We start from the raw sequence: 16,930 nt of genomic DNA on the forward strand, positions 1-16,930 counted from the left end.
CTCGGGGTGCAGTGGAACAGGGGAGGGGGCTGCCGCTTGCGTCCAACTCGTGGCTGACCTCAGGGGGTCAGCAGAGGAAAGGTTCAGACCCAGAGGGCCCACAGTCAGGGCTTACATAAGGCGGGTGGAGGGGGGGGCTCACAGGTCTGGGAGAAAGAGATGGAGAGCCGAGCAGGCACGGGTGGACCTTCTGGAACAGGGGTCCAGGCTTCTGCCCTGCATGACAGGAAGGCCACCCCCACCCACCCACCCCATATGCGTGTGTCTCCCTCTCTCCTTTGCCCGCTGGGCCATGTGCACGAGGAGAAGGATGCTGGCCCCATCCTGACACACACACACCTTTCCTGCGGGCTGTGCTGTGTTTACAGCTGACGGCTGGTGGGCAGAGAGGAGGGGAGGGACTCGGCCTACCCAGCTGAGGACCCTGAAGAAGTCACTACCCGGGGGGGGGGGGGGGGGGGGTGGAGGCGTTTGTGGGGTGCAGGACCGGAGAAGTGGGGCCTAGACGAAGAATCCATCCCCACACTCTCAAAAGACACAGAGTTCAGGCCCAGCACGCTCTGATTCTGGGGTCCCCCTCGGGTGGCCCCCAGTTGGCCGGGGTGGGGTGGCGGGGGGGGGGGGGTGGTCCACCGTGCCTGACATAAGTCCTGATGTGTGCAGGGTGAGAAGCTGCTGGAGGGAGAGTGCGTAAATGCACGCAGCCTGCAGAGCCCCCCGACCCTGATTGCCCGGTGCCTTGGGAGGCAGGAGCAGCCGGGGGTAGGGGGGGTTGGGGAGTCTTTGTCTGGGCATCCGTGGCCTTCAGAGCCTGGTGCAAGGAAGACGTGAGCTGAGCCAGGTGGAAACGGCGTCCCCTCGGACCGCCGCTGAGTGAGGAGACAGGGGAAAGGTGCGCGTGAGCTTAGGGGAATGAGATGCAGGTGTGGAGAAAGCAATCTGGCACTCAGGGTCCTCGTGCTGCTGAGCGAGGCTTCTATCCCAGCGACGGCTCTCCCCCCACCCCGGGGATGGCATAGGTGGGAGGGAGGGGACCCCCTTCCCGCTGGGGGGAGGATGCTAGGCGCACACACACACACACACACACACACACGCGCAGTGAACTGTGGGTCTCAGCCATGCAGTATGTGATTGGCAGCAATGCTGTGCATTTTTTTCCACGGCTGCAGCTTCTGATTCTGAAATGCACCTGCCTTACCAGCCTGTAGGTGTTCATCGGCTGAAACAAGGATAACAGAATTTGAAAACCCCTTCCCCCAGTACACACACACACACACACACACACACACATGCAAGGAGTTTCTGCTACTCAGGCCTACCCTAGGGAGGCGAGCCAGCTTCTGACGCTGCTCATTAAACTTCATTTTGTCGGCAGAACCTGTCGGACGCCCAGGACAGAGGCCAGAGCAGGAAAGAGCATCCAGGTAGGGAGGCCTAGGCAGGCGCCAGCCGAGAGGCATCGCGATTTCTCGCTCAGCAAATGGAATTTGATGTTTGATGTCTGATGTGAAAGGAGGAACTCAGTTTTCAGGGCGGTTGCCAGATCCCCGTCGGCGGCGGCTTCTGTGCCTTCCCGTTGGTCCCCGTGTGTCCGCGTGTTGTACGTGGGTTTCATTTAATCGAATTCCCCGGGCAGCCTGAGGATGGAAGAGAATGCAACGCGTAGAAGGAAGAGCCATTCGTATTGGCCACGGTCCTTGATTAAAACTCACAACCGGGTGCCGGGTCTGCCCCCCTCGGATCCAGCCGGCTCTTTGCCCCCGTCTTCTGGGTCGCTTAGCTGCACTGGGCCTCCTGGGCTCTCAGCCCCTGGTCCACATACCCCCCTGGCTTCCTCCAAAACCCTGTGTCACGTGGAGGCTGCCTTTTATTCCTCCCAAGGGTGTAACGCAATCTGCAACTCCAGGTCAGACCCTGCAGGGCAACCAGAGACTCCGGCGTGGACCCCAGGCAAACAGCTGTCTCTAGGTCGGTTTGTGGAGGAAACGGGTGTGTGTTTTCCTGAATGGCCCGCGAGGCTTCAGGGCAATCCTAGAGGAAGTTGGGACCGGTCCAGCGTTTTATATAGAAGATTGCACATCCTTTCTGTCAGTTTTTGGACGGTGTCTTTCTCTGGCTTGACTCAATGGCCTCAAGTAATCCAATAATAATTGCTTCTGTCTCTGCTTCGCTTTGAACGCTAAAATATAGGATTTTGTCGTCGGAACCTTGCCCAAAGTCTGCACAATGTCGCTGTCCTGTGGGGGCCCGTGGCCCTCGGGGCCTCGTCTCCTGAATGTCCACCCGGTCCTCAGCATCCTTGAAACTTGGTGGGCTGTTCCCCGGCGTCTAGATTCCACGGTTCCCTTTCCTAAAACTCGGTTTGCAAACCGTCAGTCTGCCCTCTGAATCTGCGGCCGGTCCGCGTGTGTGCAAGGGGGTTGGAGGCACAGGAGGATGGAAATTAGAGTTATTTTTCCTTCTTGATGTTTTTTTTTTTTCTGATGACGATGATGATCATGATGATTGATTCGGTTAAGTCTGTGTGTTGACGGAGGCAAAAGCTTGCTTTCATTTAGGCAAAAGATAAAGGATAAAATCCAGCCCATCCACCTTTTAGAATGGGGTCGTTTCACCAGGAGACATCTCTGAAATTCTCGGGGTAACCGCTTTGCTCCAAAAGACAGCTTCGTTAAGCTCGGCGCCTTGGAAAAGTGGTCCTAAGTTAGCAGAGCGCCTCGCGAGTTCAGACTTTAGGTCGTGTTTTTATGAAAACCTTATTTCAGCAACTCTGGGTCGGGGACACGAGTGTAGGAACGATAGAGAAAGGAGCATTGTAGTTTTTAAAATGACAGAGAGAGGTCAGTCCCCCCACGGCTTCGGGATCATAAAAATACCCCAAACACGTGGGCAGACTCTCGCGGCGTTATTTCCGGGACGGTGGCCCTTGAACCACTCTTGCCTGCTCTCCATGGTCTGCGGCGGTCTGCCTCGATTTTAAACTTTGTTTTCGTTTTCATTGGGTTCACGGGGCAAAAAAAAAAAAAAAAAAAAAAAAAATCCACTTTGGGAAGGATGAATTATTACCGCCAATTTCTTCATGCCACATGGAGAATGGGGCAAACACGTTGAGCGCTTTGACGGAAGCCGTGTGAAACCCGCTGCTGTCATTTGCCTCGTTCCTCGGAGCATCCACGTGGGGCTGATGTCTAGGAGTCCTGTTTGCTCATCCTGGCTGTCCTGCTGCTTAAATTTATATGCTCCGTGTCTGAAATGGCGATAAGGTCAGTGTGATCATCCATCAATCGTCTTTCCTTCGTCGGGATCCACGTTTACAGAACGTGGAATCTGTTGTAATCTGCAGGCAGCTGCATAGCGTCTCCGTTCACATCGAAAAGCTCTTCGGTGATGAGACATCAAGAACCAACGTCAGTTGGGATTTTACGGGGTTGTGTTTTGTTTAGATGGGGGTGCTTGCCCATCAGCATAAGAATGGATGAGGCCGGGCTGGCCCCGTGGCCGAGTGGTTTAAGGGAAAACCCAGGTGAGAGAAGAGATTCTTATGGCTTTGTCCATTGGGTTTTAACAAGCCGTTTCGTGTTTCTCATAAAGATCGTGCCCTTGGATGTAGGAATCCCCACGTGGTCAACATCCGTGACCATCGACTGAATGGAAAGTGACGTGGGAGGGTCGCAGGGTGAGACAAGGTGGGATCATGGGATTTTCGGGGGGGGTCCAAATGGACCATATGGAATAACCAGTTCCCCTTTCACGGTGTTTTCTGTGTGCGAAAATATTTTGCGTAAAGTCGATCCCTTTGAGGCAGACTCTGTTATCCCCCTTTTCCAATAAGGGGGCTGGGGCAGTCAGCCGAATCCAGACCTTCCTTGGGGGCGAATTGTAGAAATAATTCGCTATTAATAGAGAAGTATGTTCTGTTTCTAAAAAGGTGTAAGATGCGGGTCAAACAGGCGTGTGATTTTTGAAACCTCCCGTCTTCCCATACAAACCCTAAATTTCCGAGTGTCGAGCCAGATTTTAGGGTTCGCGGAGGGTGGGGGGGCATCATTGCAAAGGGTTTCCCCTCGTCCACGCCGTGCGTCCTCAACTCTTCATTCTCTGACCATCCTCTGCTGTCTTGACGACGCCCGCCTCACGGAGTTTTCATCCGGCTGGTTTCTAACCCGGTGGCGCGGTTTCCTTCGGGGCTGGGAAGGATCCGGGGGAAGACGGGATCGTGCCACAGGATGATGGCAGGTGTGTTTGGAGCTAACGCGGCTCCCGGGTTGCGGCTCTGCTCGGGGTGATGGAGAGCCGTGCTGGGGAGCATCTGCTTCCGTTCCGTTGACGCTTGTCTGCTCGCGCCACCTGCTGGCCCTCAAGGGCGCACGCAGCCTGTCCCAGAGGTCGCACCCCCGACCCCGGGCCGGGCCGCCACCACCGCCGCGGTGGGTGTCAGAAGCTGTCACGGAGGAGCGTGCACACCTGTGTGCGGTGGCCGCCTGCCTCCTCTTACGGGGCTGAGAGGGTGCCAACGAGCTCGTGCCCGCCACGTTGCAGTGGGGTTTAGGGTTTTAGAGCATGCAGCCTGCAGAGAAAGTGTCGCATTTGAGCTTCTGTCATAGAGTAAACGTGAGGACGTGCTGGGTGTCTTAGAGAGGAGATGGAGGGTTTGCAGAAAGGGAGAGAGAAATCGGTGGGGATGCTTTTTCCCCCACAATCAAAAAAAAAAAAAAGCAGCCGGCCAGATTGCTTCGAGCGGCCTGCTGTGTTCGTTACGGTGAACGCACCTCCCGGGACAGAGAAGCTGCAGCGTCTGAACGCGTGACATGTTTATTTCACGTTCCCCTGATCCTCCGGTGTAGGGGCACCCAGACGGCAGGGGCGGCACAGCGCCTGACCACCCCCGACGAGATGGCCAGCTCCCAGTGCCGACGGCTCGGCGCCGCAAAATCCTACAGGAAGTTTGTGCACAGGCTGCTGGCTCTGCCACGCCTGTCCAGGGCGGCTGGCCTGCGGGTTCCTGGGTTCCCAGCCCGGGCACGGATTCCTGCATCCCCAGGATGTCAAGGGCTGCTGGCAGCAGGGGGAGAGCGAAGCCGTCAGTGTCCAGACTGCATGGACCCGTTTCCAAGTCGCCTGAAAATGGAGCGTGACCCAAATTCTTAGGAGACTCTAGGGAGGAGAGGAAATCACAAGAATAGCCAGGATTCATTTCCCAGTGGGGTGGCACGTAGGAGGCAGCGTTAAGCCCCTTTAAATCGAAATTACAGTGATGCGGATATGCAACAGTCTGACGGTTGCTCAAAAGGTTCATCATACACTTAGCACGTAACCCAGGAGTTCTCCTCCTAGGGGTGGACCCCAGAGACATGCAAACATGCAAACATGTCCACCCCAAAAAACGTGTGTGTGTGTGCACTTGTATACGTAATGGTCAGAGCAGCAGAATTCACAACAGCCAAAAAGCGGAAGCAAGGCAAGTGTCGATCAACAGACGGATGGAAGAACAGAACCGGTCCATCCGTGCAGTGGAATATTACTGAGCCATGAAAAAGAGCCGAGCCCTGACACAGCTACAGCGTGGATGGACCTCGAACACATGATGCTCAGTGTGAGAAATCAGACTCAGTAGCCCACCTCCTGTGTGATCCAGTTGATGTGAAAGGTCCCGAACAGGCAAAGTCATGGAGACAGAAAGCGGATGAGTGGTTGTCAGAGGCTGGGAGGGATGGTGTAATGGATGGTACGGCGTTTCTTTTTCAATTGTGAGGACAGTGGCTCAGCTCTATAAATAAACTAAAAACCCTTGAATTGCACGTTTAAAATGGCCAGTCACAGTGTTTTTAGAGTCCACATGGCATTCCGTAGATAAAAACGCTCTGTTCCTAGTTCATCGGAGTGAAGCGAGCTATTCCCTTTGGGGTTTTCTTTGCTTTTTTTTTTTTTTTTTTAAATTTTATTGACGGATAATTGACAAATATGACTTGTAAATTTTCAGGGTGTGCAACGTGATGTTTTGATCCACAATGTGAAAAGCTCACAGGCTAAATTAACATATTCGTCACCTCAAACAGCTACCAATTTCTTTCTTCTGTTTTTTTTTTTTTTTTTTTGTGAGAATACTTGAGATGAACGCTCTTAGCGAATGGTGAGCGTGCAGTGCAGGATTGCTCGCTGTGGGGACGGTGTCGCACGGTGGATCTCCAGAAACAATTGATCTTATAGCAAAAAGTTGGTGCCTTTTCACTAGCATGTCTCCGTTTCTCCCCGCCCAGCCCCTGTCCACCACCATTCTGCTCTCTGCTCCCGTGACTTTGACCGTTTCAGATGATCCACCTATAAGTGAGTTCACGCAGAATTTGTCTTTCTGTGTCTGGCTCAGGTCACTGAGCATCATGTCCTCCCTCCAGGTTCCTCCACGTTGTCCCCTTACGTTTTCAGGCTGCGTAATATTCCACTGTCCGTACGGACAACGTTTTCTGGATCCATTCATCCGTCGATGGACGTTTAGGCGGTTTGCCTCGAGTCTTGAGTGTTAAGGGTGTTTTCTGAGATTCTGCGATCCGTCTTGGTTTTCATTCATCGTGACGAGACTTCAAGCAGAGTCGTACGTCCGGGTCGAGGTGTCTTCTTTCGAGGAGGGTGGTGAACCAGCGTCCGTTTCACGCTGTGAGTGACAGCCGTGTTCCATTGATGGATCACGGACTTCGCTTCTGGGCTTTGGGGCCCTCCTCCCGAGGGGGCGAGTTCCCGCGGGTTCCGTCCCGAAGCGAGGATGCGAGGCAGGCGTTCTGTCCCATCCGGACGTAGAGAAACCTCACGGGTGGATGTTGGGGGACCCTGGCCCGCGCTTGCCGAATCATCGCCTCTGTCCCCGAGGTGTCCCGATTTTATGGGGCCTGTTTGTCACCAGCCGAGCCTCCCTCTTGCCTAAAAGGAATTAAGAGGGGTGACAGTCCCTGTCTGTTTAGCAAATGATCCTGAGCATCGCAGGGAAAGAAGGTCACTAACTCCGTCTTCAAAAGGACACGCGCGCCTATTATTTCCCATTGGGGGAGATGTAAATGTGGATGTGTGCTAAGCTGTGGGGTCATTCCAAGGCTGCTGGGGTTCCTGGAAGCCCCTCGGTGGCGTGCGGTGCCTTAAGGAGATGGGAAATGCGCTCGCCCATAATTTGGGATGCTAAACGCGTTATCTGGGCCCCCATTCCGAGCCTCTAGAATAAAAATGCAAAGCTGAGCGTGACTTCCTCATCTCCTTCTCTTTTATTTCCCCGTGACCGTCGTGTAGGGGGTGGAAGGTGACTCATGAGAATGCAGGCACTGGATTCAGGAAGGGGCGTGACCGTGAGGTCGGCACGGAGCTCACCATCTCCGTGCACTTTGCCGTGACGGCCCGGGAGATCGAAAATGGGATGTGCGGGGCTTCCCAGAATGTCATTTACAAGTAACCTTTTAGTGGGTTTTTTTTTTTTTTTTTCTGCAAGCACAGAAAGCCAAGATTGCAAGGAGCCGATTCCGTTCGGGGGTTTGAGGGCAGAGGGATGTCTGGTGGGGACGCCATCAGCCAGACTCTGCCGGGAGCCGCCTGGAGCTTGAGATGAAGGGATGGTTCACTTGCCCAGGAGGGGGGGACGGGTGTCATAGTTTGGATCCTGCCAGAAGCAGACCCTGAGACATGATTGAAGCACGAGGAGTTTATGGGGGCGTGGGGGCTAGGAATTAAACCTCATTAGGAAACAGGGTCTTTGCAGCTGTGATGAAGGGAAGGATGGGGAGGAGGGCTTCCTGGAGGAGGCGGCCCTGAATCAAGGATGGAGAGGAGGGCTTCCTGGAGGAGGCGGCCCTGAATCAAGGATGGAGAGGAGGGCTTCCTGGAGGAGGCGGCCCTGAATCAAGGATGGAGAGGAGGGCTTCCTGGAGGAGGCGGCCCTGAATCAAGGATGGAGAGGAGGGCTTCCTGGAGGAGGCGGCCCTGAATCAAGGATGGAGAGGAGGGCTTCCTGGAGGAGGCGGCCCTGAATCCAAGGACAGTGTCCTCCTCAGAGACTATCCATCCATCCGTCCATCTATCCATCCATCTATCCATCCATCTATCCATCCATCTATCCATCCATCCATCTATCCATCCATCCATCCATCCATCCATCCATCCATCAATCCATCCACCCATTCATGCATCTCTATCTATCTATCTATCATCTATCTATCATCTCTCTCTCCATAGCTCCCTCCCTCCATTCATCCATCCATCCACCCATCCATCCATGCATCTATATCTATTTATCCATCTGTCTATCATCTATTTATCCATCCATCATTCATTCATCCATCTATCCATGTATCTATCTATCTACCCATCACCAATCTCTCCATCCCACCCTCCCTTCATCCCCCCCCAACCCCACTCTCAGAAGCTAAAGATTCCACATGACTCAGAGGCAGCGTCTATGGAATTTTACCATGTGTGTTCCTGGGAAGAACCCTCAGGATTTCCCTGTCATCTGTCCTTTGCATTCTGACCGATGGCACACCTGTGGCCAAAATCTAGGAAAACTGCACGATTGTCATGGTGTTTTCTTTGGTTGGCTTGTTGGAGTTCATGTTTGTGACTGGCTCCAATTTAGGACACGCCCAGGGGCCCGTCCTTTCCTCTGTGCACAGCAGTTGGGCAACTTGGTCATCTGGAATCAACGACACCTGCTCAGGCCAGCTCTCCAAGGGGCCAGGACACCACGGAAGCGGGGGAAAAGGTGGAGTTGGGAAGTCTAGACCTTCCGAGTTGCAAGTGTTCTCGACAACGTTCCCGGACCACGTGGAGTCAGCCACATTCCAAGCATCTCTAATCCGGGCAGACGTCCTCATGCCACGGATGTGTAGAAGGATGCAACCTACCCTCCACTTTTTTCCAGCTTCTCGAAACATGTCGGGCAGGTAAATCTCTACATGACGGCGGCTTTAAATATTTCATGAGTCGGCGCTCAGAACTAATGGGCGGATCTGTTGCTCAGAGGGAACATGAAAAGGAAAGCTGGTTCTTCATTCAGTTATGTTTCTCATAAATATTTTCCCAGGGGCAGAAGATGTTCTCTTTTATATTAAAAATATAAAGAAACTCTTGACTTCTCATTAGCCCCTAAAAATATTGAGGTGATTTCCATGATATTAAAAATGCAAACAGTCAAGAGACACTGATTGGGGAGCAAAGAGGAGACAGTGGCTCAGCTTGCCTCTGGCCAGGATGGCTGGCTATTGATTGAATTTTATTTTGTGATTATTCAAGTAATATATTAACTAAATGGTACAATTTGCATTAAACGTTGACTTCGGGGCTGGAATCTGAGTCTTCTCTTTCCATGAAGAAGGGAGTCAGACAGGACACCCCTCCCAGGGGGAGGGCTCGCAAACAGAGCCAGCCTCCCAGAGCTTCCTCGTTCCATTAGTCTCGAATTCCATTTTAAGAAAAAGGTATGGAGAACATTGGGCCGAAAAGACCACACACTCATGCAAATGATTTAAAACTCTTCTTTTAAGCAAACGCTCTTGCTGCCTCCCACCTTGGCCAAGGGAATTTTCTTCTTTCCTCTGGTCCTTATTCTGTGAGACAATTTGCCTTGCAAGGCAGACTCTGCTCTTTCATCAAAGGAGAGGAGGCCCTTCTTGTTTGGGTTTGAGAACAACTTGAGATTTACTCCCAGAAAATTTGTGAATTAGTCTCATCCGTGTTATTTGTGGTCAATAAATTAATAAATATAGACAGATAGGTAGGTAGGTAGATAGATGATAGATGATAGAGCTGTGTGGATGGATGGATGGATGGATGGATGGATGGATGGATGGATAGATGGATGGATGGATGGATGGATGGATGGATGGATGGATGGATGGATAGATGGATGGATGGATAGATGGATGGATGGATGGATGGATGGATGGATGGATAGATGGATGGATGGATGGATGGATGGATGGATGGATGGATAGATAAATAGGTAAATAGACAGACACATAGATAGATGGAGGGACAGAGGACCACCACACTGGGAGAGCTGAAGGGATATTCACGAACATAGACTCTCAACCCAAAGGCCGACTACTTGGGAGCCCAGAGCTGAGCCAGCTCTCCAGGTGGTAAAGGCTCCTAGTGTCCTCCAGAACTAACTGGGCTCATACATTACATTCAGAGAAGAAGAATGGTACTTAACATTCATAACCAATCCTCTGAGTACCACGCTTTTTGAGTAGATTTCATTGAATCCTCCCCAAACCCAATGAGAGGGCCACAACCATGTCCCTCAACAGATGCATCAGAGGTTTAGAAGATAAGGGGCCGGCCCCATGGCATAGTGCTTAAGTTTGGCACCCTCTGCTTCAGCAACAGGGTTCATGGGTTCGATCCCGGGTGTGGACCTACACCACTCGTCAGCCATGCTGTGGCAGTGACCCACATGCAGAGCAGAGGAAGACTGGCACAGATGTTAGCTCAGGGCTAATCTTCCTCAGCAAAAAAAAAAAAAAAAAAAAAAGATTCAGGAAGATAATCAGAGCTGTTCAGACTCTTGCGGTCAGTATATACAGCCACCTGGGAGGGGCTATTAGCTGGTCGAGTCATCTAGGTTCCTTGAGATCCTGGGCAGACGAATTTGGCTGGAGAGAGTCTGGGGAGGGGAGAAGATGCATCTACCCACCAGTCTGGTCCAACAGGGACCTCTGTGTATTTCTTCATCTCCTGATATTTCTCTGTTCCTTATAAAATCCTTATTGTACAAGATGTTCATGGAATTGTTTGCAGAAGACGTGATGGCTTACAAAAAATGGTATGCCCCAAATTCTATCTGTGGCGGTTTTGCTAGCAGGAAAATTGACCCCCCCCCCCAAAAAAAGTTAAAAGGTTTCATATCTATTAGAAATGCATAGCCTACCTCGTAAAATTACTTAGCTTTTTCTGCTTGGGCCAATGCCTGAATCATGAGTCAGATATTTTCTTGGGTGAATTGGAGTTTTAAATGCCTGCCTGGTTGTTTGTTGTTTTTTTTTTTTTTCCCTGGGTGGATAAAACTTTCTGAAACATGTACAAAATTGCTTATCCATCGCGCCCTATTCCTTTCCGTCACTGCAGAATCTAAACAAAGAAGACTTTCCTACAATGCTCCTCGCTTCCCCCCTCCAGTGCCAACAGAAAGAGCGAGCCGGGGTTATTTATGAAGTTCTATTGCAAGGTGTTTTAAATCCTTGCAATAGGGTTTAATACACACACACACACACACACACACACACACAACTTGAGAGTAACGGAAATGTGATAATTTGATTCTGGATTCAGCTATATCTCCCAAAAAGCATCCACTCTCAGACACAAAGGTCCAAAATCAAATGTCGCGTGAATGTTATAGAAATTTGTGGAGACAAATAATCGTTGGTAAACAGGCAACCCCGTAAGTCTGAGGGATCGGTGCGCTTTAACTGCTATTGTGGAATTCAGGCGGGTATGAAATTAGATGTCCTGGAGCCCGGACGTGTGCGGCTCACGCGTGTCCCTCCGTCTCCGCGTAGCAGAGTTGGGTTCGCTGCCTCGGGACAGCTGGCCGCTCTGGAGACGAATGTGCAAACATGCGCCCGCGCATATGCATTTTTGTTTATTTTGTGTGATTTTTTTTTTTTTCACAATTCTCCGTCCCCATCCCCTTGATGATATGCATCTGTTAGTCCTTGGAGGTCCGTTCCAAAAGGGTTAAAAAAAAAAAAAAAAAAGCCCTTTGTGTCAGATGCAAGTGGAATAATTCATTCTGTGCTCTGCTGTGTGTGCGTGAGCAGAGGATGGCGAGATTTCTCACCCGAAAACATCCGATTAGTCGACTCATTGAAGGAAATAACGGTGCAGATGTTTACTTAGAAGGGTCCCGGCTCTACCCGCTGATCCGTCGGCACGCTCCCGGGAGACGCTGGCGTGCTGCTGTCACTAGGACGGTTGCATGGAGCCGCGGCCTACGGTGTTGCGAGTGTCTCTGGCGGTGGGAGTTCTACCCGGAGAGTCCCCGTGAGGTTGGCCGTGGGGGGGGTGAATGTTACCGCAGTCCGGAGCTGCTCCGTGGGACCCAGCGGTGTGGATGCCGTCTCTCTGTGGCTCCAGCGTGGACGGGATTAATAAGCCACTCTCCCGGGAGCCTCGAATTTAGTTGAGTACACCATCCTTTTCTTGTAAGGCGTCTTTTTTTTAAAAAATTTATTTTATTGAGTTCATAATAGTTTACATCAATGTGAGGTTTCGGTTGTACGTTATTTCTTGACTGTCACCACATAAGTGCTCCCCATCAACCCCACTTCCCCTGGTAACCACTGAACTATTTTCTTTGTCTATGTGTTTATTCATATTCCACACATGAGTGAAATGATGTGGTGTTTGTCTTTCTCAGTCTGGCTTATTTCGCTCAGCATAATTCCCTCCAGGTCCATCCATGTCGTTGCAAATGGGAAGGTTTTGCCTTTTTTAGGGCTGAGTAGTATTCCATCGTGTATATATACCACGTCTTCTTTATGCATTCATCAGTCACCGGGCGCTCGCGTTGCTTCCACGTCTTGGCTATGGTGCAGTGTGATGAACATAGGGGTGCATGTGTTATCTTTTTTTTTGATCAGCTCAAGAAGGAATCTTTACTTAGTGTCCTGTAGCTCAAATGAGACCCCCTCCAATTCTATTCATTTATAAGCACTTAAAACTCCCTCTCTGCTGCTTCTGCAGGTGCCCTGAGGCTCCCAGGTCAGAGGGAGGCTCCTCGGAAGTGACGGCTGAGTCGTAGGGAAACCGGAATGCCCTGGTCAACGGGGCCCCAGGCGCCCCACCCGTGCCTAAGAGCGAGCGATGCGTCCAACTGGAAAGCGGCAGAGGTGATTGGGGGGTCACGACCGACTTCGGGCTCCCAGGTCGGGGCGGGGCTCTGCTGTCTGAATTATTCTTGCAAACCTGTGAGCGATTCTGCAGGCTCCCGTGGACTCAGCCCTGCCTGCTGGATGGAATCACCCGGGGGGCTTAAGAAACACCGGAGTCGGGCCGCCCCCCTGCCCTGAGATTCGGACGTATTTGGTGTTGGGTGAAACCTCAGCATCAGTTTCCCCGGTGGTGGGTGAAACTCCCATGATGCTCTGTGTCCTGAGCTGACTGGCGTTTGGGCCGAATGGCCGCGTGGGTCCATCAAGACGCAATATCGGTTAGCAACAGAGTCCAAACAAATCTTGCGTGGTTAAGCCCACCCCTCAGGGTGGCGCTGGGCATGCCGCTCAAGGACCGCAAACGCCTTTGGAAGTGGAGCGGGCCTCGGCACACAGTGGGCAGAGGAAGAAGCACGGAGGAGGCAGCGGATTCATTTCCTGGTGCTGCTGTCACCGTTCCCCAACGCTTTCCACAAGACAGACGCGTCGTCTTCGATTTTTTGGAGGCCGGAAGTCTGCAATGGGTTTCACAGACGGCGATTCGGATGTTGGCAGGGCCACGCTCTCTCTCTCCCCGACGTCGCTAGAGAAGAAGGCGTTGCTTGCCTTTCCCGGCTCCCAGAAGCCACCTGGCTTCCTTGGCTCGTGGCTCCTTGCCCCGTCTTCGAAGCCGTCACTCGGCCCTCTGCTTCCATCCGCCCAGCTCCCTTTTTCTCTGGTCAGCTCGCCCTCTCTTGTCAGGAATCTTGGGATTCCACAGATGAAAATCTAGAATTATCTTCCCATCTCGAGATCCTTAACTTAATCCCATGTACAAAGCCCCCCTTTGGTCGTGGAAGGCTCCAGGGTGTGTTTGGGGTCCAGTCTTTAGCCAACCCCGTGGGGTCTGGACGATTATGGGATCCAGAGCCAGAGGGGAGGCGCTGACCTGTGGGGCCGGGGCCACATGCACCACGTTGCAGGAAGGTGGTGACTCCCGAGGGCAGCAGGTGTGCAGAAGGGGTGTGTCCTTGCAGTGGGGGGACCGTAGAGAGATTTGGGGACAGGCCCTGGAGCCTCCAAGTGAGAGAGGGCGCCCTGTCCACATGAAGGGAAAGCTGCCATGGGATCCGGTCTAAGCAACTTAACCCACAAGGGGAGAAGCTAACCGTCAAGGAGATGGGTGCCGGCAAGATCCCGGGTTTCCCGCCAAGGGCAAATTTGAGGGGTCGTTCTCCTTTTCGGGTCTGCCTTTGGTTTTCCCGGTTGTCTGTAGGAGCGTCCGCTTCTCTGATGGGAAAAATGAACTTCGCGCTGAGATGCTCAAGGGAAGGACGTGAGCGATGGGGACAGGAGCAACAGCAGTGTGACACCCGGAGCCAAGGGCACCGAGCTGGGCAGCTGGGTGGCGGGAGGGGGCCCTTGGGAGCAGCAAAGAGGGAGATGGTAGAATGGAAAGCAAGGATGGCCTCCATCTGCTCAACGTCACCACACACGGCCTCTTCTTCTCCACTCTTAGCCCCACAGCCATCCTCGGTCCCGTCCACACAGGACCTTTGCACGGGCAAGTCCTGCCTCCCCAAACTCCCTTCCGCCCCCTCTTTGAGCCTTTCATGCCTCCTCATTCTTGAGCCATCGGCTCAACTGTTACTTCTCCACCTGGGACACCCCTCTGATCCCCACTCGGGCCCCCGTCGGACCCCCAGCTGTCCCTTTTGGAAGCACCCAGAACCCCGGCCGCCCGTCGCTGCTGGTCACACAGAGGCAACTGCACGCCCTGTTGGAGATTCGGTCCACGGCGGCCTCCTCCACGGGAATCGAAGCGGCGTGAGGTTGGGGGTCTAGCTGAGTTTTGCTGACCTGTGCAGCCCCGTCGGTGTTCAGTGGGGTTCTCAGCTGGACCCACACCCGTGGGCGCACCCGTGCCGGACCGCAGGAGTCCACGGCCGTGCCTGCACCCTCTCGTCAATGCACGTTGCCTGCAGTTACCGCTACTTATAGGGACTTGAAACCATGCCGATCTGTCCTCTGACAGTTCTGGAGCTCGCATGTCCGAATGGGGTCTCCCTGGGTTAAAATCGAGGTCTCAGCTGGGCTGGTTCCAACTGGAGGCTCCAGGGGGAGAATTCCTGTTCCTCCTTTTTCTAGGGTTCGGAGGCTCCTGCGAGCCTTGGCTCCTGGCGGCTGCTTCTTCCGTCTTCAGAGCCAGCAAGGCGGCATCTTGAAAATCTCGCTCTGACTCTGACCCCACCTGCCTCCCTCTTTGGCTTCTAAGGACCCCTGTGATTCCATCGGGCCCCCCTAAATGATCCAGGATCGTCTCCCCAGCTCGGGCTCAGCGGGTCAGCAACCTCAATTCCATGCGCCGTGTGAATTCCCCTCTGCCACGTGATGCAACATATGCAGAGGTTCTGGGATCAGGGTGTGGACCTCTTGGGGGGCATTCTTCAGCCGGCTACACTCCACGCGGGGTTCTGTTTCCTTCCACTCCCTGAATTTGGTTTAGCAAGCTGCTGATTATTTCAACGTGATAACTTCCATCGTTATGATGACTTCCATCATCATGATGACTTCCCCAAGGGTCGTGGGACGCCGCCCACTTAAGCTTGCAAATCCTCTTGGCCCTCCACGCAGTAAGGTCCACTCTGCATCAGTGTTCAAGATCCCAGAATCGGGGGCCCCAAAGGCCGGGGGGCACAGAGGGTGTGAACCCACTGACAGACGTAGACAAAGGCGGGTCTGTGTAGCTCATTATTCTTGCTGCAAGAAGCTCATGGCGTGTCGAATAGCATGGTTTTTTTTAAACTCACAAAGAGATTCAGAATTTAGTCTCCAGGTGTGTGAGAGGATGGGCGTTTTCCACATAAGTCAGTGGGTTCACGCTGTGCCTCCCTGCTCTGCTTTTGTCTTCCTGGGTGCTCAGCAGCTGCACGCAGAATTTCTTGTCTAGGCTTGCAACCAGGACATCCTGGGGGTGAGCTGGCTTTAGTTTCCCTTGCTGGCACCCCTGCGTAGACTTGACACCCTCTAAGCTCCCGCGTCTAGCTCCGTTTCTTGTGTGACCGGATTCTGCTTGGCATCTCGTAAACACCTCTCATCTCCTGCCCTTCCGGGTCCAAGAGGAAGGAGATGGAAGCTACTCCTGTCTCTCCCTCGCATTCAGGGACAGGCCATCCTGGGTACGAGGTGAGCCATCCAGCTGCCTCACGCGTCATCCCCCCTAAGTCTCGCTGGTCTGCTTGGGACCATCGTGCTTTCTAAATGACAAGAAGGGAAAAGCAACGAGAAGCACGTTGGGACTATTCTAGCCTGGGAGACAGGAGAGGGATGGAGCAAACAGACAAATAACCGGAAGGTTGTCTGGGACCCTGGTTGATGCAGGGGCATCCCACAAAAGCATGTGCTTCTTTCAAGGAGACGTCAGACTCGGCCTTTGCTTTCTGGGATTGATTTTGCACGATGGGAAATAGCATTTGTGTGGCTAAACGTTGCAATATGCAATTTCCCCCTTTTGATATTGTGCAGGGCAGAGAAAGCTCTTCAATGGATTTTGAGATAATGGGTATTTGTAACTAACGAGTTCTGAGGCCCTAACTTGTGCTGGGTTCTGGATTAAGGGCTTTCCATAGATTCTTGCCTGAGGTTCTCTTAAGACCTTGTGCAGAGGCCAGTAGCAAACTGAGCTGATAAACAACAGAAGCGATGCTCTCCCTCATAGTCTTCTATGGGATGAGAGAGAAAGGAAAGATCCCAGAACATCCCTAAAGATGTGTGGCTCCAGCTTCCCCATCTTGCTGTCAAGACTCTGCCCTCTGGATTCATGGTAATCTGGCTACATAGTAGTAGGCAAGGCTATGGCATGGATGACAATATTACAGGCAGGTTCATCGCTACACAGATGTCTTCAGATTGTTCTAGAGATCCATGTGCTTGGAAGGAGGGATGCAGAGAGAGAGAGAGAGAGAGAGGGAGGGAATGATGAGGGAGGAAGGGAGCAAATTAGGGAGGGAGGGAAGAAGGGAGGGATGGATGGGTGGATGGGT

General features: G+C 52.7%; 1 long non-coding RNA gene across 1 annotated transcript in view; it reads left to right on the plus strand.

Moving 5' to 3' along the window:
- LOC139080854 (uncharacterized) overlaps nucleotides 1–16,872 on the plus strand; it is a 21,721-nt gene extending 4,849 nt beyond the window's left edge. The window contains exon 3 of the long non-coding RNA XR_011535678.1: nucleotides 12,721–16,872. This is a non-coding gene — a long non-coding RNA (uncharacterized lncRNA). The remainder of the gene's footprint in view (nucleotides 1–12,720) is intronic.
- The last annotated feature ends 58 nt before the right edge of the window (nucleotides 16,873–16,930 follow it).

Source organism: Equus przewalskii, chromosome X, assembly GCF_037783145.1.
Source record: "Equus przewalskii isolate Varuska chromosome X, EquPr2, whole genome shotgun sequence".
Classification (NCBI taxonomy): Eukaryota; Metazoa; Chordata; class Mammalia; order Perissodactyla; family Equidae; genus Equus; species Equus przewalskii.